The sequence below is a fragment of the Meles meles genome, chromosome 6 (genome assembly GCF_922984935.1).
Source record: "Meles meles chromosome 6, mMelMel3.1 paternal haplotype, whole genome shotgun sequence".
Taxonomy (NCBI): domain Eukaryota; kingdom Metazoa; phylum Chordata; class Mammalia; order Carnivora; family Mustelidae; genus Meles; species Meles meles.
In genome coordinates, this window is record NC_060071.1 from 109370043 (window position 1) to 109394561 (window position 24519).

The 24519-nt window shown below is 41.7% G+C and overlaps 1 protein-coding gene across 3 annotated transcripts in view; it reads right to left on the reverse strand.

The window, feature by feature from the left end:
- Positions 1-24519, reverse strand: part of SLC35F4 (solute carrier family 35 member F4) — a 239394-nt gene that overhangs the window by 171601 nt on the left and 43274 nt on the right. The window contains exon 1 of one of the 3 annotated variants that reach the window (XM_046007318.1): positions 919-976. The exons of the other annotated variants lie outside the window; for them this stretch is intronic. The gene's annotated coding sequence lies outside the window, so the exon portion shown is untranslated. Of the gene's footprint in view, positions 1-918; positions 977-24519 lie in introns of those variants that run through there. 3 annotated transcript variants of the gene reach the window in all.

Below are 24519 nucleotides of genomic sequence, written 5' to 3' on the forward strand. Positions count from 1 at the left end.
ATTAACACCAAAAATGTACACAGCATTTACCATATGCCTGGCACCATTAGAAATGCTTTACAAATATTAACTCTTGACTTCTCACAACAATCCTATGAGGTAGGTACTATCACCACTCTCACCGCTGTCATTGATAGATGAGAAAACCGAGGGATGGAGAGATTAGGACACCTGCTTAAAGCTGAGCAGCTAATGAGGGGCAGACTGGGATCTGCCCCAAGTGTCTTGTATCATGCACCCGGGCTCTAAAGTCAGCTCTGACAGTTCCCAAATTACAGAAAGTAACCATAAAGACAAAGGCAGTGCAAAGAAAATTAATGTTTTCACTGTATAAAAATAAAAATGAAATGTAAAGCATAGTAACAATTGGTTAACAAAAATTCCCACCTGAAAATCTTATTTTTCTTGCACAAGAGGTAACTGTTAATAATCAGTTGATAATGGCGATTCACAGAACTGTACCCCTGGGGATAAAAATACATTATATGCTTATTTAAAAAATTTTAAAATTTTTTAAAAATCAGTTGATAATAAAATTTTAAATTTAAAAATAAAAATGAGTGCTCACTTCGGCAGCACATATACTAAAAATAAAAATGAAATACAAAGAACAATAGCCAGTTGATTTATAAAAACCCACTCTGGAAAATTCTGTTTTTCTCATGCAAGAAATAACTGTTGAAGATAAGTCAATAACAGAAACTTCATTTTGAGTAGCTTCGTTTTAAGATTAATTAGAGTAAGATGCCCTGAAGGAAAAAGAGTGTTTTAATTCATTTTTCCTCCTCTTTTGCTATGTCTTAAGCAGGAATCTATAGAGGTCGAACAGACCTGAATCACTTTGAGTTTATCTAATGGCATTTTCCCCACCACATTCTTCAATGTACTTATCAGTAGTGATTCTTATCCTTCACTCACCTCTTTTCCCACAGGAACATGCCTTCAAGTGATTCATGCGGTCATTCTTGGCTCTACTACTTCTGTTTCACCCAGGTAATAACACTGTATCTGTGAAGTTAGGGATTTGATGGGCTATTTTTTCATAAGTTATGCATGAAGAGAGACAGCAGTAACTCTCTTCGACTCCACTCCTTTGCTTCCTGGTTTCACAATGACTACACACTTCCCAGCCTCCCTTGCAGTTAAGTGAGGTCACATGACTGGCTCCAGCCAATAAAATGTGAGCAGAAGTGATTCATGGAACCTTCAGGGATCCTGAATGTCCTCTCCGTGTGGGCTATGGCTGGAGAAAGTGGACTGGAGGACCTAGAGGAACCCAAAAGCCCAAAATAAGAGTCTGAGTCCTTGAACGACTGTGAAACACAGGACTGACTCCCACCAAAGCCCACACTGGACTATGATATGAGGTGAGAAATTGCCTTTTACTGACTTAACTTACTTTGACTTTGAGATCATTATGATAGCAGTTACTTTATTCTGATGAATATGATGCATTAAAACAAATATTAACTCCTACTATTTGAAAATTGTTTCTCCATGTATCCCTAAAGTGACCACCCTTTGGTAAACCCCAGAGTAAGAGGCATAGCCCCTGCTGTGGTCATTCCATGAAAAATGTGCTTCCAGACACTGATGAAAATAATCAAAGGCTGCATCATATCATGTTCTAGCTAAGTGTGCTCTAAACTTACTGGATCTTCTCTTTCTGCTAATCCTTCATTGTAACAGGCATATTGCATGAGTAAAACTCGTGGGGTTTAATCACCAAAATTTGGGTTTTTTTCTGACAGGCTCTTTAAACTGAGTTAGATCCTTCTCTTCACCCTGATTTTTATGGTCATGCTTTGGTTTAAAAAAAGTAAAAAGAAAAGAAAGAAAAACTGACTGTCATATTAAATCACAACTGAGATCTCAATTCACTATTTTGAAATGACTACTTGAATATAATAAGCAAAAGATCAATTGGCAAAGTTACTACCTTTCCCTTCCACTGGCCCTTCCCGACCCTGGGCCAGCAACCAGCTACTCCCCACCTTAGAGGAGGAAAGTCTGGTTAACATCTTCTGTGTTAAATCTGAAATTTCTCCCCCACATCCCACTGCTATTTCTGACCTGTGTCCCATCCAGGGTTGAAGCTGCAAGGGGGAAAAAGTAAAAGAGCAAGAAAATTTCTACTTGACAAGTCCTTTAGTCATATAGTGCTGTTTTTTCTGGTGTTGGTTTAGAGCTGATATATATATATATATATATATATATATATATATATTTTTTTTTTTTTTTTTTTTTTTTTAAATTGCGGGTATTTTTATGTATTCTCTGAAGACTCTTTTCTGGGTCTCTCTGACTGAACCCCATTTACTCACTGATGCCTCTCACTTGACTGCTCATTCCCAAACATCCTCAGCTTCTGCCCCGATCCCTCACCTCCATATTTAAGTTACTTTGCCAATTTCTTTACTTGCTTATTGTCCATTCTGCTCTACACCCTCACCCCCATGCCACTAACCTGTCAGCTCCATGACCAATGTACACCTCACAGCCTTTTACTGTTGTGGTCTCCTTACCCTGGGACAATCTTCTCAGAATTGTTCCAGGCCGTTGGTTCAATGGCTGGTCTCTAGGATTCACATTCAGTCACAGGGCAGGGAGTTAGACACTCTCTTTACCCAGCCAGAGCACTCACCGTCCCCATCTCTCTGGCTCATTTGATTTCCCAGTTAGGCTGAGGAAAATGAGACACACCAGCTGGCCAAGCCCGTCTACCCACAAGGGTCATATGTGAAGCTCTCTGGGTAGCCGGGTGACAGTACCCTCCTCAGATTCCTGGTGAGGGGCTAAGCACATCCCTACTTCTCTTGCTTAGTTTAGGCAGAATCACAGTACAGCTTTCTCCTGAGAAATCCTCTCACAACACTTTTAATTTTAAATATCAATTCACTTATCTTTGACATAGGTGCAGGCTTCCTGAATCGTGTAAGTGGTTTTCAGACTTCCCTTTCTAAATTCTGCATACGGTTTAATATTTCTTTTTGGAGTGGGAACTTCTATTGTTCTTGGTGCCTCTGCCAAAATTTCACAATCCTGTTCTCCTAGTTTAATTGAGGTCTTCTTTTAATTCCAGTTAATGTGTATATCCAAGCTCCAGGTGTTGTACGTAACACATCTCCACTTTGGTGCAGCTTACCTAGTATTCCCTACACATAGCAGTTTCTTGATTTGGTAGGTCAACAGCTATTCCATTTCCATTTCTTTAAGCATCCAATTTCATTTTCTTCCCACCATCTCCATTGGGGACTTTGTCAGTCTAAGTTTCTATTCTTTCATATTCATAGGGTAGCATTCCAGTTGAAAGTGAAAGCTAAAGACCAATTCTTGAAGTGGTTCCTTCACTTTTACTGAGATTGTATGTCAAAGATCAAAAAAACCCATCAAAATGTTCTAAGGATGCTTTTCTTCACACTCAACACAGAGGACGAAGTTTCATTGTCCACCTCCAAGTTATCTTGCCAAGTTCTCTGTTTACTGGCTTATTGTCTGCTCCTCTCCTCACTGCTCCCCACCCCACTAACACATCCATCCCATGATAGCAGAATTTCCCCACCGGGCAGACTCCTGCTAACTCCCCAGTGCCAATGACTGTGAAAGAGAAGATGCCCTCAACTAGTGCTTCCCAAACTTCAGAGCCCCCAAAATCACCTGGGCATGATACTATATCAAATGTTCTTTGATGAAATAATAGTTAACTTTAACCAGTCAGCCTTGGGTGGGCCAAGGAGGCTGCTTTTCTAACAAACACCCAAGTAATAATGATGGTCTGCAGACAACCACACGTTGAGTAGCAAGGTGGAAAAATATTTGTTGAATGAATTTTACTTTTCACATGGTTATTTGTTATTTACAGTATTTTAGGTAGACTGATGGAAATCATGGGGCAAGGAGCCCTTCAGAATTGTACCCTGCCACCACCACTGACGCCCCCAATTTTAGCCTCTGCTCTCATTTTTCTTGGCATCAACATCTGATGTCTTTCACTCACATTCACATGAGCCCATCCTTCCTGCAACAGTCTGGGAGTGCTGACAGCTCTAAGAGTATTCTTTGTCAGAGTCTGTTCATGGTCTAGGAAGGATTTCAGAGAATACCATGCAAATACCATGCGAAGGGGGCCAGACCTTAGCTTGGGGTGGACAGCCCTAAATTGCACAAGTCTCAGCAAGGCCCAAAGGAAAAGACTCAGCTCATAGGGCAGTGAAATCTACTGTTCAGACTACACACCTAGAAGGTGTGGCCCTATCTTGCTTTCTGACTCCTCTAAAGCAGATGGATGCTTTGCATAAATTTGCATAGTATAGAGCGATTCAAATACTGTCAGGTGACAAACTAACTTATTAAGAGGTACTTCTGTCCCAAAACCATTTGGGAGGCGATAAACCATTCAGACCTATTTCCCCAAAAGCCTCCTGAGTGGAAAGCTGAGGGCAGGGTGAGGAGCCGAGGCCCTGGCTGAGCTGGAGGGAGGACCCAGTGCCTGCTGCCAGGGAATCTGGAATTACAGTGGAAGCAGCAGCTTCTCCTACTTCTCCCTTGAGTCGGATAATTCTCCCTATTTCCTACCAGACATGGGCACTGCAGTCTAGAAAGGGGAGGGAGGGTGGGGTAGCCCAAGCGAAGATTTCAGGGTGGGTTCACTTTCAGATTCTCTACTTACTATGAGCTAGGTGACTTGGCGCAAGTTACATAATCTCTGAGCCTGAATTGTCTCATCTGTAGAGTAAGGAGGAGAATAACAGTCTTGCGAGGTCTTTATAAGAATTAAATAGAATATATGCCGGGAGGCTCAGTGTGATGCCAGCATTTAACAGGTACTGAACAAATCCCGCTCGCCCTTCAAGGACCACCACAGCCACGGGAGGCAGACCCTTCCGGCTTGTAAAGCACCTTAACCTTTTTTTTTTTTAAAGATACTATTTAGTTTCTAATGCCTTTATTTTTTTTTAATTTTATTTATTTATTTGAGAGAGTGCAAGCAAAGCAGAAGCAGAGGGAGCAACAGAAGGAGAGGGAGAAGGAGACTCCCCACTGAGCAGGGAGCCCGATGTAGGACTCAATCCCAGGACTCTGAGATCATGACCTGAGATGAAGGCAGCTGTTTAACCTGCTGAGCCACCCAGGCGCCCCTAAAGTGCCTTCACTTTTAAAGCATCTTCACAGCTCTTTACACATTTTGCTTTTCTAGAAAAAAAGAGAGAGAGAAAGAGAAAAGGAAGATGTGAAGAAGAAAACTCTACAAAGAAGGAACTATGGAAGAAGCACAGGACATTGCAAAACAGAAATGAAAGCCTAAAGCTCCATGAGACATAGAAACGTGCCAGGTGACAGTCAGAGGCTCTCACAAGGCAGATGAAGGTCAACTGACAGCAAGTTAAGTCTGCAGTAAATGCTCCAATTAAAATAATGGTAAGTCAAGCATCTGAATTTGTTGTGAATTTGACCTAGAAATTAATTTTGAGAAGAAAGAAGTCTTGCTATTCCAATCGCCTGCACGTGGAGTCATAGTGGCACTTGGCCTTGCTAATCACTAATGTGTATTCCCTGGTGGAACCCTAAGAGACAGGACTGAACATGCTACCCTATTAAAACCTCCTAAATATAGCCTCTGTGGTGTAATGTTTGCTAGACCCTCTCACATGACAGGATCCGAAGCAAGTACAAATTGGCAGTACAGGGGGTATAGCTCAGTGGTAGAGCATTTGACTGCAAATTTGCAGTACAGATAGAATTGGGGCCCAGCTGGAGCCCAAACTGTGCCCTTGCCCCTCCTTCTCCCTTTTGGGGTCTACCTACTCAGAGCCACGGGGCATCTCCCAAGATAGGTGAGTTAGATAGAGTTGGGAGAGGAAGAGAGCATCAGTGCCCCACCAGCTGGGCCCATAAGCATTGCCCCTTGGCCTTTGACTAAGTCCTTGGGAAGGGACAGCTTGGAGAAACAGCCACCAACTATATTCATACTGGCCACTGGCACCCAGTGGTCAAGTGTGCTAACCCAATGGACTTGGGCTTGAATCCAGGTTCTGCCATTGTCCAACTGTTATGAGGTAGGGCAAGTTCAGTAACCTCAGGTTCATCATCTATAAAATGGACACAGAAATGTAAGCATCCCTTAAGAGTCCCTCTCAGGCTTTGACGAGACCCATATAAAAGCAATGCCTACAACTTTTCTCATGCCATTACAGAAAATAACACATGTACACTGTAATCCTGTGACATAATGAAACTCATTCATCCCAGAGGGAACAGCATCAGAGGTCCTCAGACCACAGGCCCTTGCAGACCATCTCCTGAGGACTGAAGGGTTCGCAATAACAACGGTGATAGCACCCTGTGTCATGCTTCCTATGAACTACATGCTGTGCTAATAAGTGCTCTCCACGGAGAAACCCATTTGGTTCTCACAAAAATCTTATGAAATGAAAATATTACTAGAATCCTGACTTCACAGATGAGGCATGGAGAAGCTAAGTAATTTGCCTGAGATTACAGGGCCTGTGAGTGATAGGAGCAGGTCCAACCCAGGCAGTTAGGTCCGCAGTCTTGCCTTCCGCCATTAGGCAACACAACTTCTTGCAACCGTGGCCCAACTCCAACCCAGACGTGGCAGCATTGAAGTATAGCCCTTCTCGCCATACTTGGCATCAGGCGTCTGACAAACATTGGTATTTACAGAGCAGCTCAGTTGAGGGTACAGATGCCCAACTTTTCTGTCAGTGATTTCACAGAGCAGGGAAGTCCAGGGTGAAGGCCATGGTGTGGCCAGTTGAGGTGGGGATCTCAGAGAGATGGTCACAGCTGGCCCAGCAGCCAGCCACACCAGTAGGAGGGGAAAAGGAAGACAGAACCAGTGAATTCCCCATGGTGGTGAATGCTCTGGGTTGTAGTGCTCTCCGGTCAGTTATTGTGGGACACTCCGATGGGGGCTGGAGGTCCAGCATTAGTGTGTGGGGGAATTCGAGCCCTTCTGGTTTTTAACTGTCACAGTTACCCCAGTCGGCCTGCCCGAGGAAGCCACGGGGCACAGCTGGAAGCAGCTACTGAGCTTCAAACATTCCTCTTGCTGATTATAAGTGATAAGTTCCTGAAAAGCAGAGAATATGCTTCTTGTATTTTGATAGTCCCCATCGGTGGCCAGAGGCCTTTTTTCACATAGTAGGCCATCAATAAACGTGTAATGAAGTTACCCAAGCATACTTAATAAAGATTTACTTCCTAGGGCTAGCCCTCAAAACAGTTACTTTCAACTTCATCATTTTCTTTGCAGAGGCAATGGCATACTCTGCTCTAAGTATAAATAAGAAAAAGAAAACTCCTAATGGCAAAACTGAAGAGCCAGACCAAACTCTGAGCATGTTTATCATACACTGATTCTGTACAAGATTCTCTTTAGACACCAAGGCAGAGTCCTTCCTCTGTAGAGAACAGCATATCTATTTATCTGTCTGTCTGTCTGCTCTTTGCAAACTCAATCGTGTTGTTTTCCCTAATTCATGGCTAATAGCGATTTTCATAATCATTATTATTACTGTGATTTTTGCTAACACTTTACCAATTCTGAATTAAATCCAATTTTATTTGTTGCTATGACTCAGGGAAGAAAAGTGGCTGCTGTGGGTGCCATAACTCTTAAGTCAGTTGTTTTCAAATGTATAAAGGTGGATTCAGGTCAGCTTAGAGGACTGGTTGTCATGTCCCAATGTCTGGACTCCGGTGCAAGGCTAGACTACGGCCAGAATGTGATGGAGTGAACATAAATTAAATGAGACTGCACTTTCTTTCACAGAACCCCCAGAGATCTGTGTCATGGAAACTGAAAATCCCTCTTCTACAAAATAAATGCAATTTAGCAGTGCTTTGCCAGATGCCAACTTCTCAGTGATAGTTTAGAACGAGGGTCAACAAACTAGAGCTTGTGAGCCCAATCTAGCCCACCTCCTGTTTGCATAAGTAAAATTTCATTGAACACAGCCACACTCCTTCATTTTTGTAGTGTCTATCACTGCTTTTGCCACACTGTAAGCGTAGAAATGACTGCTCTCAAAAGAGGCTGAATGGCCAGCCTGCAAAGCCAAAAATATTTGCTATCTGTCCTCTATAGAAAAAGTCTGCCAACCCCTAATTCAGAATAGTACCTAGGGGCACAGATGCCAATATCTCATGACAATTTGGAATGACACCAAAATTCATTTCAACAATCCACAGCCCAACCTCCTAAGACATCGGAATGTAATTAGGGTACTAAGGTTTTTTTAAGCATTTATATAGTTTACTTCTTGAATCATCAACATGATGCCTCTCAAAGACGCATAAAACTTTGCCATAATGTGGTAATGGGAGTGGAAGATTCAGGTCCTGTCCTTTATATTGACAGTGGGCATCTCATTCATGTGCACAAAATCAAATACGTGGTTCTTATTGCATTTCCTTCCATATGTGAGTGTTTTACTTGTCTCTTTCGTGACTTGGGACAAACTTGAAAACATTAAGATTTGCCCATAAGACATAGAATTGAAAACTCCATCCCTCAATTCTTAAGATATGACCCTTCTTACTTCTACTTTTGAGGCCTGCCTAGCAGTGGCCGTGTTAACCTGGCCACCCCCCAAAAGTGGAGAAGCTCCCAAAGGGGAGCTGTCTGGTATGGCAGCATTTGCCTAAGCAATGTGTGAAGAAGTAGAAGCCCCCAGACCCCAATCAGTACACCTTTTTCTTCCCTCACCTCAAATTCCCCCTAAGGATGACTACATCTCCCAGGATGTCTGACTAGCAGAGAACAGCAGTGTTCTCATCCTTTCCCACAATAATTTATTTTTCTTACACTCCTCCTCATGAGCACAAATAATGAAAGAGGAAAATTTAAGAAGTTAAAAAAAAAAAAAAAAAGAGCAGGGTGAGATACTAACATGTGGTAAAGGTCCAGGTAGTAGGAAAAGAAGAAAGAGACATGCGGGACAACCTCAAAGGTCCAACTTATCCATCAAGAAGCAATAACAAGCCAGGATGTCAAAAGAGGTAAAAATTTGACAGTGCAGAGGATGCAGGACATTCCAGTTTTACCCACTGACCTTGTTCTTTCAAGGCCCATCTTCTATGTATTCTCAAAAAGGATGTGCCCGAGGTTGTGTTTCACGTCCTTGCACTCCAGGGAAAATCCCAATGACAGTGGTGGATCTCTCCCTCAAGAGTTCTTCAGCCCCATGCACGTAGAATCGTATTTTCACAAACTTCAGAATGCACTGTAATGTCCTTGTTTTACCTCTCATTAAATGGAACCAAATGGCTACACTGCAGAAGAGGCTATGGTCTACTGATAGTTAATGATTTGATTACAAAACCAAATCAAGACACTCAAGACACCAGCTCAGGATCCACCCCAACCAGCCATGCAGAAAATCAACGGTCCTGTACTCTGCATTTCCACTCATCAGAAAACTATCTCAGGGCCCACCTGATCTGGGATCCACCATTCCAACATCTGAACAAAACATTTGTTCACTATCTCAAAGGCAGAAAACATGTAATAGCTTCTTACATTTAGTCGATGTTCATTTCTTGCACTGATTTTATTGATAATAAAAAATACAGTAGGGTCTGCCTTATAGACATCGAACCCTACATATTCATAGACTGGAAGGCAAAGCTGGAATAAGGATAAAAACTTAAGTAAGACGCCTAGGGCACAAATTTAAGGAGGCACTCACAAGTACAGAGTCAGCAATCTCTGAGCAATGGGGGATGGGAGTTTATGGATAAATTCTTCACCTTTCCATCCCTCAAGTATACAATTTGAGTTGCATTCTTTAGGCTATGCAGAAGGATATTATGATTGTGTTCAGTTGCCCAAGCAGTAACTGCTTGATAATAAACATTTACATTTGCCTTTCCCTCCTCCTCTGTTTCATTCTTTTGAAACTCTCACCCCAACTCCATGGAGTCACCTCCCAACCACCATTGCCTAAATGCAAGCTTATATCAGAGGCTCCACGTTCTGAGAAAACCCAACCTAGGAGAACTGGTGTAGGATTTGCCATAGGAAGCAGTTGCTCAGGATGGGATTCTGGAACTTGTGACTCGCCAGGGATCAGGATCACTACCATCAATAATACTTACTTACAGCAAATGGAAATGAGGTTTTGGTGAAAAGTGAACAATTGGTTTCTGCACTTGAACTGGATAGAGGGAATGGGAATTATAAGGATCAGGAATTAGCTAGCTTTAGTTAGCTGCAACCATAGGGTATATTGTGTTGAAAATTAGGTTCAGGATTTATTACTGGAGATGTAGAGCTACAAGAGGTCTTTGATGTGTCTTCTATGTCTACAATATATCAGCAGCCTTGATAGGATAAGAGTGGGCCCCTGAGATCTGGATGTAGAAAGACCTGAGAATCTTCTAGTCCCTAGAATCTTTTGAATTCCATCATCATAGTTTAAGCAGCACCATCTCTCTTTCTAGAGAACGGCCTCCTCTCACTTGGAGATCTGCAAAGACCTCATCAGAGGAAGATGCTTCATGCAATAAGGCTTGTCCACCTCAAAAGCTACTCCACTTCCTGTTTCTGCTTCCATATGAGGATGAACCACAGCCCAGGGAAGGAACACAGTCCCATTTCTGGTAGGAAGAAGGATACATGATCATAGAATTTCAAGACCTGAGAGTGTGTGCTTTTAGGAACCTGAGGAATGGAGAATACATATGAGAATAGATCTTTAAGGTTTTGGACTAGAAGACAAAATATAGGTGAGATAGGGAAGAATTTCCTCCATGATTTGGGAGCTTGATCTTCTGGCAAGATCACCTGAGACTGATGCAGAAATATGCCTAGAGTGGTGCCTTGAAGACTGAGCATGATAATGGCCCACAGTAAATGAAGTAGAGCTCACAGACTTGTCCTAAAACGGTACTGAGGTGGGAGTCAGAAGACTTTAAGAGGTGGGGATATTGAAATGAATTTAAGGTTAGAGAGCTCAGCCTTTCAATTTATATTCCAGAAAGGCCCACAGGCAGGATGCACAGGGAGAGACTCCCTGAGAAACTAGGCAGTGACTGTCCTCTGCAAGTTAAAGCTGACAGTAGGAGATACTGTCATAGAACCGGGCTCTGACTTCAACATCAATATTTTGTGGTTGTTGTGTGTTGTGTGTGTTGTGGTTGTTGATGGTATTTGGAGCTGGCAGAGGCCAAATAGTGGCACTTAATCATCAGACACAAGGTAGAAATGATTACCTTCATGGCATCAAGTCTGGAATGGCCGTCAGGGGGCCTCATCCCGAATAACTAGAATACATGAGTGTTGAACCCATAGGTGGAAGTAGGATTTGTCCCTGTCACCACTGCTCTCAGTGTGGCCCACATGCTGAATGTGTGCTTCTCCTTCGCTCTACAACTTTAGCATTTGCTGAAGAACCAGATTTGCCAGGAGGTTCACAGAGAAGTGGAAACTTCTACCAGGGGATACAGTGTGAACCTGAAGCTATAACTCCAGTTCATCATATGGGCTTCTCAGTCCAGTAGACTAGTAGCCAAAGAAAGGATCACTTTGTCACAGTGAAGTTATTGACCCTGATTACAGTGAATGAAGACAGGATTGCTGGGCAGACAGAGAGTGTCTGGAAACTAGAGAATGCACAGTGGCATTCTATGTGCCCTGCAATCATATTAACTGAAAATCTCAGCAACCATTATCCAACAGGTGTTAAAAATAAAAATATAAATAGACAAAGGCTCAGGTCTCAAAGGGATAAACATCTGGATCATTGACCAGGCAAGCAACTTAGACCTGCTTAAATACTTTCTAAGCATGAATGAACTCCAGAATGGTATAGAAGAGTATGATGATGAATATTAATTATAGCTTCAAGAACACTTGCAAAATGAAGACTGTAGTTTGTTCCCATAACCCAGCTGTTTTATACCTTTCCTAGGATTGCAGCAATTTTGTTGATAACCTGATACCATTTTTACCAGAAATAAATGGCAAGCATGGCATTTAATGGTAAAACTTAAGAAATATTTCCTTTAAATTCAGTGTCAAGACAAGGATTCAGACTAAGACTGCTGGTTAATATCCTGCAGACCAATACTTTAAGTCAAGAAAAAAAAACTGAGAGGCAAAAGAACAGGAAAGAAAGAGATAAAATTGCCCTTTATTGTATATGATATGATATGATTGCCAATATAGAAAATCTGTGAAATTAGAATTTTCATAAATAATATAGAAAATAGTTACTAGAACTGATAAAAAGATTGCCTAACTTATGAAATATAAGATCTACATTCTAAAATTAATAACATTCTTTTATACCCATAATATTGGATTAGAAGATAAAATTTAAAGTTTTCATTCACAGTGAAGAATATAAAGATATGTGATATGGAGAAAAATACAAAAATATTATGAGAACATTTAAAATATGCGAATAAATAAAAAGTAACATTTGAGGATTTGAGGATGAGGAGAATCTCCCAATCAATCCATACATCAAATGTAATTCCAATGGAAATGTCAACAAAGTTATTCATGAAATTTGATAAGCTGATTCCATAATTTACATAGAAAAGCAGAAAGCTAACTACAAGCATAGACAATTTTGAATGAGATAGGAGAATCAATCCTACCAAATAACAGTACTTCTTAGAAACAAAAAGAAATTAAGACTGTGTGGTATTGGCAAGGGGACTGGCAAATTGTCAAACAGAACGGAGGCCTCGGAAATAGACCCAGGCGTATGTGAAAACCTGACAGCTAGGATGCGTGAAACTACAAATAATTGGTAGAGTAATGGATGAACACTTCAGTAATACTGGGACAACTGGTTATCCACACGGGAACAATAATAAATTGGAATGCCTATACAATAGCATAAACAAAATTAATCCTAGGTATATTAAAGACATAGATGATAAAATATAAAAATTTTAGAAGAAAATATAGAATTTTTATTATATTTTCCCTACGAAAAGATTTCTAGAAAAAGATCACACACACAAATCGTAACAGGAAAGAAGATTAGCACAGCGTTCAGCCTACAATGTAGACATCTTTAATTATATGCTTATTATTACTAATTGATTATGTGCATCTTCACATCATCTGTGCCACTCTGTTCTAAGTAAATTAAGGAAATCAAGAGTAGGCTGGAGAGTTTTGAGGGCAATGGTTAAGAGCAAAACGTGATACTGGGTAAGTAGGAGGAAAATGATATACTTTATGTGGAATCTGGAATTCCTCATAGCACAGAAAGCAAGCCATAAGGAAAAACAAATAATCAGCCAGTGCAGGGTATGTCCCTCACCAATAATCAGAGGTGACAATAGCTACAGATAATTCAGTAATTAATGTTTTATTCTGAACTTCAATTAATTGGTCTACTCAAAGTATCCATAACACAGCAGCCTAAATGACCCCATATGTTTTCCCTTTTGAAAGTATTTGCCAAGTGAGTGTGAATAGAAAGGAGAGAAAACTTCCTTTTTGGGGACATAAAACTTCCTGAGTTTTAGATTATGAAATGAGTAAGCCTCTGAGAATGGTATTTTTAGTGTCTGATCTCATGAAAAGGCACTGGTTTATACGAGGATCGTCAATCTCAGAAATTTAAATTGATTGAAGTAATAAAAAATACTTGGCAAAAATGTAAATCTAAAGTAGAGAAAGGACTGAGATTTCTAATCCTATAACCAACACCTTAAAAATGTGTGTTAACAAAAAGAGAAAGCATGCTATCCCATAAATTTTATAAAACACCTCATTCTTTAATGTGATGTAATTTTTTCAGCTTGATTTATTATATGAGTTATTAGTCCCATTCCATGTTTTGTATATTTCTTATTTCATGTTTTTAAGATTCAACTCACTCATGATTGCTATTGTTGCCTAATTTGTCATATAACTGGTTTGCTCCTTATAAAAACAAGTCAAAGACTAAAACAATGTCATTTCAGCCACAGTTTCAAAGTCACACATGCAACTTCTCAGACTTGCAGATTTTTGTGCTAGCACACAAATTATACTAGAATCCAGATTCTAAAGTTGGCTCTTTTAGCAAATAGTAGTTACAATTTAGTGTCAAAATTCACTTCACAGCTCAGTCTACCACTAGACAAAAGCAAATTTTAAATAACCAATAGGTTCCTAATGGTGAGATGAAAGTTGTGTTCATGCACCATATTAACTGTACCAGCAGGTGATAAGGGCATCATGAGAAGGGCAAAACTAAAGCAAGACATTAAGGGGCCTGGAGAAACAAATTCAGCAGGGAAGTTCACTTATAAACTTGTCCATTCGAGTAAAGTTCATCTGTGGACAGCCACCAGCATCTCAAATATTATCAGTTCTTTGTCTTCCTCCATGGTTGGGGAAGCATGGTTAAACCAAATATTCTGGTCAACTACAATATTAAAAACATAAATTTACAGAAATAGATTTTTCAGCAAGCCTAAAGCCCGGTTCTGTTCTCAATATCCAGGGAGGCCCAGGAGACTGAACTCCATTTCACCAGATGCTGAAATTATCACTCAGCAATAGCATATTCTTAGCAAAAAAAAAAAAAAAAAAAAAAAAAAAAGTTGTTGTTGCCATGTGATAGAAGAATGATTTATTAGAATAAATTCCATGGCAAATCATATAAAATAACCATTTTCTGAAAGAACATCCATAAGACCACCTGTGGACAAACATGCCGAGCTTCGTCCAAGAAACCAGACAAATAAGTTACTAATCCCAAATTGAAGACTGGAGTGGGGAGGTACCCAAGCTTGTGAATAAAAAAAAACTGTACAGTGACTGCCAGTGGGGGATGTAATGGAGAAGGGCATCCTGGATGAAAGAGAAGGGTCACTGCTTATTTCTAGGGGACAAGCTAGAGGCAGCTGTGGGGGGAATGCAGGGTGGGTGCTGGACTAGGACAAATCAGGCTTGCAGGGTTGGGCTGGGTGGGGTCTTAAATACAGTCACATTTCACAGAGGTGTTAATCTTCTTCCTTGATGTCCCCGCCCACCAATACCTCACGATAGCCGCAAGTGAGCCCTGCAAGTGTCCATGGTCTAGTAGGTGGGCTGGGGGAAGGGACAGGAGCTGAAGAAGGAGCCCTGGTGTGATTACACGCATGTTGTGGGTGGAACCAGAGCCAAGGCACCACCAGCTCAGCACAATGACCACATCTCCTTTCTTGAAGGAGTCCCAGGCCTTGCCAGCATTCATGGCCAAATTCATCCAGAGGTCTACATCCTCAGCCCAGCCCCCCACACTGGGTCTTTACACATCACCAAGAAGATGCACCCTACAGGTGAACCTGGCAAGTGGCCTGGTGATTTGGGGTCACAGCCGTGATGAAGACCCAAGGACAATATCCCACCACCTAGTAAGCAGACTGGCCAGACTCCATCAGAGTCATTCCACAGCAGTGACAATGTGGGCCTGGTGAGGAGGCCAGCTTACAGAAACCCCAGAACAGCTGGGAGAGACTGGGACCAAGACCTGGATGGGGGTGAGGGAAGTGACTACCCCCTACCCCACCTATTGCAAGGAGGTGTTCACACTTAGGCACCAACCGGGATTTTGGACACCCCTGAGAGCAAGCGCCTCCTTAAATTTTGTGCCCTAGTCCCTTCATTCTCCTTGCCCTAGTCCTAGCCCAAGCCAAGAAGGAAAAAAAACCCGAGAGTAGACCAGTGACTTCAGGCCATGCTGATCTTTCTCAAACCACCAAAGTCCTCATAGGAAACTTGGGGGTCTGGAAGGCTTTCACCGCTGTCTGGGAATGTGCTGCGTTGTCTGATTTGCATGGTTACCTGCCTCGAGGTAAACGTCTGTGTCCTTTGCAATTAAATAATTTTTACATTCTTTAACTATTTCTCTTGGCACTTTTCCATCAATTATATCACTGTCCCGTGGTATCACCTATGCAACACTTAACACTAAAATAAGAGTCAAAATCAAAGTAGAGAAAATCAGGGTCAATATTATGAACATCAGCGACCGTACTGCAGGTGTTAAGGAGCAGAGAATAGCAGACCTACAGGAAGAAAGCTAGGCAAACTAGGTTATTCTCTACATTCACTGAACATTTCAGTTTATTAGCTATATGGCAGTTTCTTAAGTTTTTTTTCCCTTTTCTTTTTTTGACTCTTACAAGCTAAAAAAAACCAACATATTATTGGCGCCAAATAAAAACTGGTATTTCAAATACCAACAAAGAAACATACTTGTTTCTGTGCAAAGAGTAGTGAGCTTTCTGCCTAAGGACAGCTGGCTTGAATATCCCAGGGGCCTTCTATGGTTCTAATTATCTAGTGCTCATTATCTATTACAATGACCTACCCTAAAATTCTGTGGCTCAAAACAGTAAACATGTTACTATATCTTAGGTTAGAAATTCTGCCGTCCCCCCCCCCCCCCCCCCCACCCAGCCCAGGGCACCTGGGTGGCTCAGTGGGTTAAATCCTCTGCTTTCGGTTAAGGTCATAATCCCAGGGTCCTGGGATCGAGCCCTGCTAGAGGCTCTCTGCTTAGCAGGAAACCTGCTTCCCCTCCTCTCTCTCTCTCTCTCTCTGCCTGCCTCTCTGCCTGCTTGTGATCTCTGTCTGTCAAACAAACAAATAAATAAATAAATCTTGAAATTCTGTCCCCCAAAGAGCAAATGGGACCATTCGAAGATATGCAGTTGGGCTCTAAGACAATTTCATTCACATGCTTGGAAGGCTGGGCTCAGCTGGGCTCCCCTTGTCCTCCAAGCAGTCTCAGGATCTCTCCATATCATTTCTCCAGCAGGGTAGCCAGGATGCTTACATGGTGTCTCAGGACTCCAAATGCTAGCTAGCATTCCAACAGACAGGAAGTAGAAGGTGACAGTCTGTTAAGGCCAGGACTGGAAACTGGCCCAGCGTCTTTCTTATGCTTCTGCAATACTCTGGTTAATGTAGCCATAGAGACCATGTAGTTTCAAGCGAGGGTTAACAGCCCCAACCTCTTGAGGGGAGGAATGCCAGAGGGCTCTCAGACCTCTTCATTCCATCACGCCTACGTATCTGCCAACTAGGAAGTTGGAGCACACTCGAGCAATGCCAGAGATGTCCAGCCCCCACGGAGCATATTATATGTTCTCTTTTTGGAGTGAGCACATCCATACGACCCCTCAACACCATGAAAGTGAAAGGGAAGGCCAGACCAGTTGCCAGGAGAATCAGAGAGGGTACACACCTGGGATACCTGAGTGGCATCAGGGAAACACCTAGAACTCAGCTAAGCCCTGAGCTGTGTGGGACAGAGCTAAGAACATCAAGTCTTCTCAGTGTGGTTTGTCCACCACTTCACTGAGACCCCTGACCAAGGCACCAACTCCGATGGTCACATTTCTGTTGTTATCTTCCTTGACTTCTGAGTAGGACTGGACACAGTTCAGCAGTCTCTTATTCTTTAGTATTATCTCTTGGTTCCCATGATAACATACCCCAATCTTCCTCCTACTTCAAGGTCCATTTTTTCTCCATTGTTTTGTCTACCTCCTCCTTCTAAAATCTATAAAGACTGGAGCATGTCAGGGCTTTGTTCAGGTTGTAGTCTCTTCCATATCTACAAGTTCATCTCTAAAGTGTTCCCATGGATCAAAAAGTCCATATACGGTTATCTCCAAGTTTGAATCTCCAGTCTAGATTTCACTTGTGAACTACAGGTTCATGTTTCTGGCTAACTCTTTGACACTTCCACTTGGATGGAAATAGGTATTTCCAGCTTATGACCAAAACACCATTCTTTTTATCCCCTCAAATCCCCAGCCTTTTTTTCCTATTTTTCCCCAGCCTTTCATATGTACCCAGTTGTTCAATCAAAGACAGGAGTCATCCTTGGGTTAACCCTCTTCCTTCAGTCGCCAGCCCCCATCACCCTCTCAACCTCCAAACCTCCATCACCCACCACATCTAATCTATCAGCAAGCCATCTTAGCATTACCTCCAAAATGTATCCTAAACCCAGCTTTAGGACTGAGACCACTTTCTGCCTAGTCTGCAACAAAAACCTTCCAACAGGTTATTCTCTTTCCACGTTATCCCTTCACATCATCTCCATGCAGCGGCCAGAGAGACCTTAAAACAGAATTAGATTGCGACCCACCTCCCTTTTTAAAACAACTCATAGCCTTACTGCACTTAGAATGCTGTCCACACTCCTTACCACAGTCCCGAGTCCTGCATGATTGGGCTCCCACTACCTTTTAGGCATCATTTTGCTGTATTCTGCCCCTTGCTCACTACGGTCCAAACTTCCTGGCCTCCTTTTCTTTTCCTCTGCCTGGAGCACTCCTGTTGAGTTGTCTTGACCTCAAGTCCCAACACCAACTTAAAAGACAAAGAGTCAGTCTTGTGACCACCCGCTCAAATAACTTAGCAAAATCTGTAATTAGTTCATCTATTATTTGTTATGGTTGGTACTTCCTTCTCAAAAATCCATCCCATGTATTCAGGGTTAGTATTACTCCATGGCATATTTGCACCATGCTCCAGGGGATCAGGGGAACTTTAAGTAACACAAAGGCCCTCGAGGACCCTGCCATCTTGTTTGTTGCAATAGCCCCAGGGCCTGACATAGTACCCAGTACCCAGGAGGTGCTGAACTAGTATTTTTCAGTGAATGAATGAATGAGTAATGATTCCAGACCTATCATTTTAAAAGGCGTGGGAGCTTTGGGCAGCATGCAAACTGGCATTACATCAATTCTGCCTTCCCTGCGGATGTTTATACACAGAAACCGATAACATTTTGTTAAAAGCATGATAGATAATATCTTTTGCTATTTTATTTTTAAAAATTGGTTTATCTTTTAGATTCATTGTATAAAATTGTAATTCACAAATATAAAAAATAAGAAAATAAAAGTCACTCATAATCTCACCTTTCAGAGGGACAATGTCCTAAATGTTGCCACCTTTACTATTTTGTTTCTTTACAATTATTGAAATTTTTCTTTACCCTATAGACATTTTTCAGTATGAAATTTCATCTGATTTTATTTAATTTTTTAAATTTTTTTACTTTTTAGAGACGGGAGGGCAGAGGGAGAGGGATAAGGAGAGAATCTTTTTTTTTTTTTTTTTTTTTAGGATTTTGTTTATCTATTTGTCAGAGAGAGAGAGAGAACATGCAAAAGCAGGGGAAGCAGCAGGCAGAGGGAGAAGCAGGCTCCCCACTGAGTGGGGAACCCAACATGCGACTCAATCCCAGACCCTGGGATCATGACCTGAGCCAAAGGCAGACTTAACTGACTGAGCCACCCAGGAATCCCAGAGAGAGAGAATCTTAAGCAAGCTCTGTGCTTTCACAGGGCTCAATCCCCCAACTTTGAGACCTGAGCCAAAATCAAGAGTCAGACAATTAACTGACTGAGCTACCAAATGCCCCTGGAATTTCAGCTGATTTTATCTTATATTTCCCAGGATCAGGGAAAATAAGAACAATATTCTAACAACTGGTAATAATTTGAGGAAGCCTGGAGGACCATTTTGATGCTTTCAGATGATCCTTACTAGCTTACTAGAATAAATTATCTCACTTAAAAGATCTGTAAACAGTAAATCAATAAAACATTACCCTTAAAATCCAGAATGCTGTTTGCATGTATCACAAAAGTTTGGTAACAATGTCAGAAGCCTGAATCATTAAAGGTAAATATTAGCATACTTTACTCCTTCACTCAATGTTTAATCAACAAATGTTTACTGAACATCTATAGTGTTGGGCATTCAAGCAACATCTAAACATCTATAGTGTTTAGATTCAAGCAACAAAGCAGTGACAAAAATCCTTATTTCTCAAGAGCTTGGTCTTAGCTGAAGGACAATAGAGAGATTGTAGATAGGAAACATATGTAATATATTTGATGATGGGAAATGCTTTGGAGAAAAACACAGCAGGAAAGGATGATAGAGGGGTTGCAATTTTAAGTTGTTATTAGGGTTATCAGAAAAGGCCTCACTGAGAAAAGGGGAACCTTCTTGCATTATTGGTGGGAATATAGCCACTCTGGAAAACAGTATGAAGTTTCCTCAGAAAGTTAAAATTCTAACTATCCTATGATTCAGCCCATGCACTACTAGGTATTTAACCAAAGGAAATAAAAATACTGATTCAAAAGGGTACACGCACCCTGATGTTTACAGCAGCATTATCAACAATAGCCAAACTACAGAAAGAGCCCAAATGTCCATCGACTGCTGACTGGATAAAAGAAGATAAGTTATATACATACAATGGAATATTACTCAGCCATCAAAAAGAATGAAATCTTGCAATGACGTGAATGGAGTTAGAGTGAATGTGCTAAGCAAAATAGGTCAGTCAGAGAAAGACAAATACTATATGATTTCACTCATACGTGTAACTGAAGAAACAAAACATATGAGCATATGGGAAGGGGGTAAAAGGAGAGAGGGAAACAAATCAGATGAGACCCTTAATGAAAGAGAACAAACTAAGGTTTGATAGAGGGAGGTGGGTAGGGGATGGGCTAGATGGGTGATGGGGATTACAGAGGGCACTTGTTCTGATGAACGCTAGGTGTTGTATGTAAGTGCTGAATCCCTGAATTCTACTCCTGAAACCAATATTGCACTGTATGTCAATTAACTAAAATTTAAATAAAAATTACAAGGAAAAAAAAAAAAAAGAAGAGGTGAAGGAGCCAGGCTTCTTTAGCCAGGGATATCTGGAGGAAGAATGTTCCACATGGAGGAAACACCCAATGCAAAGGTCCAAAGGTAGGAGATAGTCTGGTTGCTTCTAGAAAGAGTTCAAAGTCAGTGTGGCTGGAGTTGAGTGACCAAGAAGAAAGCCATGGAAGATACAGTCACAGCAGTGTCAGATTATTCAGAATTTATGGCTTTTACACTGAGTGGAGCAGAAAGCTATTGGAGGACTTGGACTTAAGAATGATACCATCTGGGACACCCGGGTGGCTCAGTGGGTTAAGCCTCTGCCTTCAGCTCAGGTCATGGTCCCAGGGTCCTGGGATGGAGCCCCACATTGGGCTCTCTGCTCAGCGGGGAGCCTGCTTCCTCCTCTCTCTCTCTCTGCCTGCCTCTCCAGCTACTTGAGATCTCTGTCTGTCAAATAAATAAAATTAAAAAAAAAAAAGAATAATACCATCTGAGGTGCCTGGGTGGCTCAGTGGGTTAATATATATATACATACATATATATATAATAAAAATATATAAAATATATAATAATAAATATATAATAATATATATAAATATATATATAATAAAAAATAAAGTATAGGAAATAATTGGCTATATTAAAAAGGAGAAAGTAGGGAGCAGAGTGAATAATAAATGAAAATAAGTGGGGAGTTTAAGTGCTGGTACAATTGATAGGTTAAGTTGGGTCTGTTCTGATACTTGATGTGTTTCTTTTAAAGAGTCAAAAAAAAAGTCTCTACACAGCTGTCAGAGAGATTTGACTCTCCCCACGTACCCCTGTAGAATAACTTCTTAGAAAGGATCAATTCACCAAGCAATAAAATAAAATTCTACAAGCTCAACAGTATGTTCAGTAACAAGAAAGTAATTACTGATTTTTCTCTTGAGAGAGTTGTTTTCTATGTTCATCAAATGTTTCTCCAGATGTCTATAAAAAATGAAAGGCAGGACACAGAAGTCTGCAGTGAGTGGTGTCCTCTTGTCCTCTGCCAGTGGTTGAGGGGAAAGTTCACGGTCCTATGTGAGAGCCCCAAAATAAGGCTCAACAGAAGCCCATAGGTTGGCAATTTTTTTCAAAGATTTTATTATATAAAGATTTTCTATTTATATTACATATATAATATAAATATATATTGATATTATATTTTGTTTCTATAATCTATATTATATATTTACATATTATATAAAGATTTATTTGAGCAAGAGAGAGAGAGAGGACAAGTGGGGAAAGGGCAGAGGGAGAAGCAGGTTCCCCGCTGAGCTGGGAGCCTGCTGTGGGCCTCAATCCCAGGACCCGAGGATCATAACCTGAGCTGAAGGCAGACGCATAACTGACTGAGCCACCCAGGTGCCCAGGTAGTTTTATGGTTAGCTACCTTGTCTGATGTAAAACTAGAAAGCAGTCCCTGTGCCTACCCTTTACTTTTCTGAGAAAATAGCAAATAAATAACTTGCTTAACAGATACTTGGACCTACTAACCATCATTCTTAAATCCATGGATGATTTCTACAAAGCATGAACCTCAGCATGAGACATAAGAAGACTTTTGACTGGGCACCTGAGTGGCTCAGTGGGTTAAAGCCTCTGCCTCTGGAAAAAAAAAAAAGCCTCTGCCTTCGGCTCAGGTCATGATCCCAAGGTCCTGGGATCCAGCCCCGAATTGGGCTGTCTGCTCAGCAGGGAGCCTGCTTCCCTTCCTCTTTCTCTGCCTGCCTCTCTGCCTGCTTGTGATCTCTCTCTGTCAAATGAATAAATAAAATCTTTTAAAAAAGAAGAAGAAGAAAGCTTTCAACTAATAAATGCATCTGCATTTGTTTTGGTTGGGAAGGAGCTCTATGATAAGTCCCAAGCTCCTCTGATGATCTCTTCTCCCAAGTTGCTTCTCACATAATTTCTGTAAAAAGGAAATACGGAAGTAATTACGGAGCCAGGCAAAAGTCAATGCGGGCACTCACCACCTAGCAGGCCCTTTCCAACCAGCCCCAGCTGAGATCACAGGGAGCCTGCTACATCAGAGGCTCTCAGCCTGAGAGGAGGTACATCTGAATCTTGTGAGAGCCTTTTGAAAAAGTACCCAGGCCCCAAACCCAGTGCCGGAGATTTTGATTTAATTGGTCTGGGGAGGGGTGGTTTTTTTTTTAAAGTTCCGGCCATGATTATAATGCACACCCAGGACTGAAACTACCACATTAGAAAAAGCTGTGAGCACAGCCTGTTCTGTAAGGAATTTCAACACCAACAGAAAGAGTGTATTCTAAATAATAATACTGGTAATCCAACAGGACCCAATTCTCATGTGATAAGAAAATTCGGGTGGCAGGGTTGGATACTCCCTGGGGGTGGTTAGAAAATGCAGTTGATGGGGATGCTTAAATTTTAAAAAGATGACCTTTCCATGGCAGTCATAGATACCCTTTCCACATATTCCCCCCACCATCCTTTCAACACAATTTTTTCTTTTATAACCCATACAAGCAGACTGTGCTCCCTGACAAATTCTTAAATATGTACAAGGAATCCATTGTGTCACAGAATGTTGTCCAGAACCACCCTTCCTCTGGGCAGGCAGCTTCTTCCCCATGTCCTTAGCAAATCCAGAAAACTGGGGATGAGCTGGAAGGAATGATTCTTCCAGAAAACAGCAGAAGTTCTCAGGGCAGCAGGAAGTATGCCACGGGTGGGAATTCAGCAAGTCCATCTTAGGAAAAGGTGAACAAAGCTCCACAAGGATATCTTGAAAATAATATAAGATTACGCAACAGCCACAGTAACAATTTCCCCACAGCCCAAACACACCCACAGGACACTTTTTAGCTGGATAACATAGCTGGTTGCTTTTAAACAGTCATCCTGGTAATGCCTCATATAGGGAAACACACTCAAATGGGGTTTTTTTTTTTAAGATTTTATTTATTTATTTGAGAGAGAGAGGGAGCACAGGCAGGGAGAGGAAGAAGCAGACTCCCCGCTGAGCAGGGAGCTGGACAAGGGGCTCGATCCCAGGACCCTGAGATCATGAGCCTGAGCCAAAGTCAGCCGAAGGCCAAATGAGCTACCTTAAATGGGTTTAAACTGCTCTCAGACATACTGAATCTGTGCACCTTGTATGCACACAATCAGTATGTCAGCTGCAGTGGGTGACACATGGGCCCAGCTCTCAAGGCAACTGCAGTGTTGCCCACACACAGAAACTGACCTGCCACTGAATGAGCTGTGCAGAGAGAAGATGACAGAGGACTTCAGGAAAGGAGATCACCAGGGGCAGGAGTCATTAAGAAAGCACCAGGTATTATGCCTCCATCAGAAAGGATGAATACCCAACTTTTGTAGCAACATGGACGGGACTGGAAGAGATGATGCTGAGCGAAATAAGTCAAGCAGAGAGAGTCAAGTATCATATGGTCTCACTTATTTGTGGAGCATAACAAATAACATGGAGGACATGGGGAGATGGAGAGGAGAGGGAGTTGAGGGAAACTGGAAGGGGAGATGAACCATGAGAGACTATGGACTCTGAAAAACAACCAGAGGGTTTTGAAGGGGCGGGAGGGGGGGGAAGGTTGAGAAACCAGGTGGTGGGTCATAGGGAGGGCACGTACTGCATGGAGCACTGGGTGTGATGCCAAAACAATGAACACTGTTATGCTGTAAATAAACAAATTAAAAAAAAAAAAGAAAGAAAAAGAAAGCACCAGGTAGAGGGGCGCCTGGGTGGCTCAGTAGGTTAAAGCCTCTGCCTTCAGCTCAGGTCATGATCCCAGGGTTCTGGGATCGAGCCCCACATCTGGCTCACTGCTCAGCAGGGAGCCTGC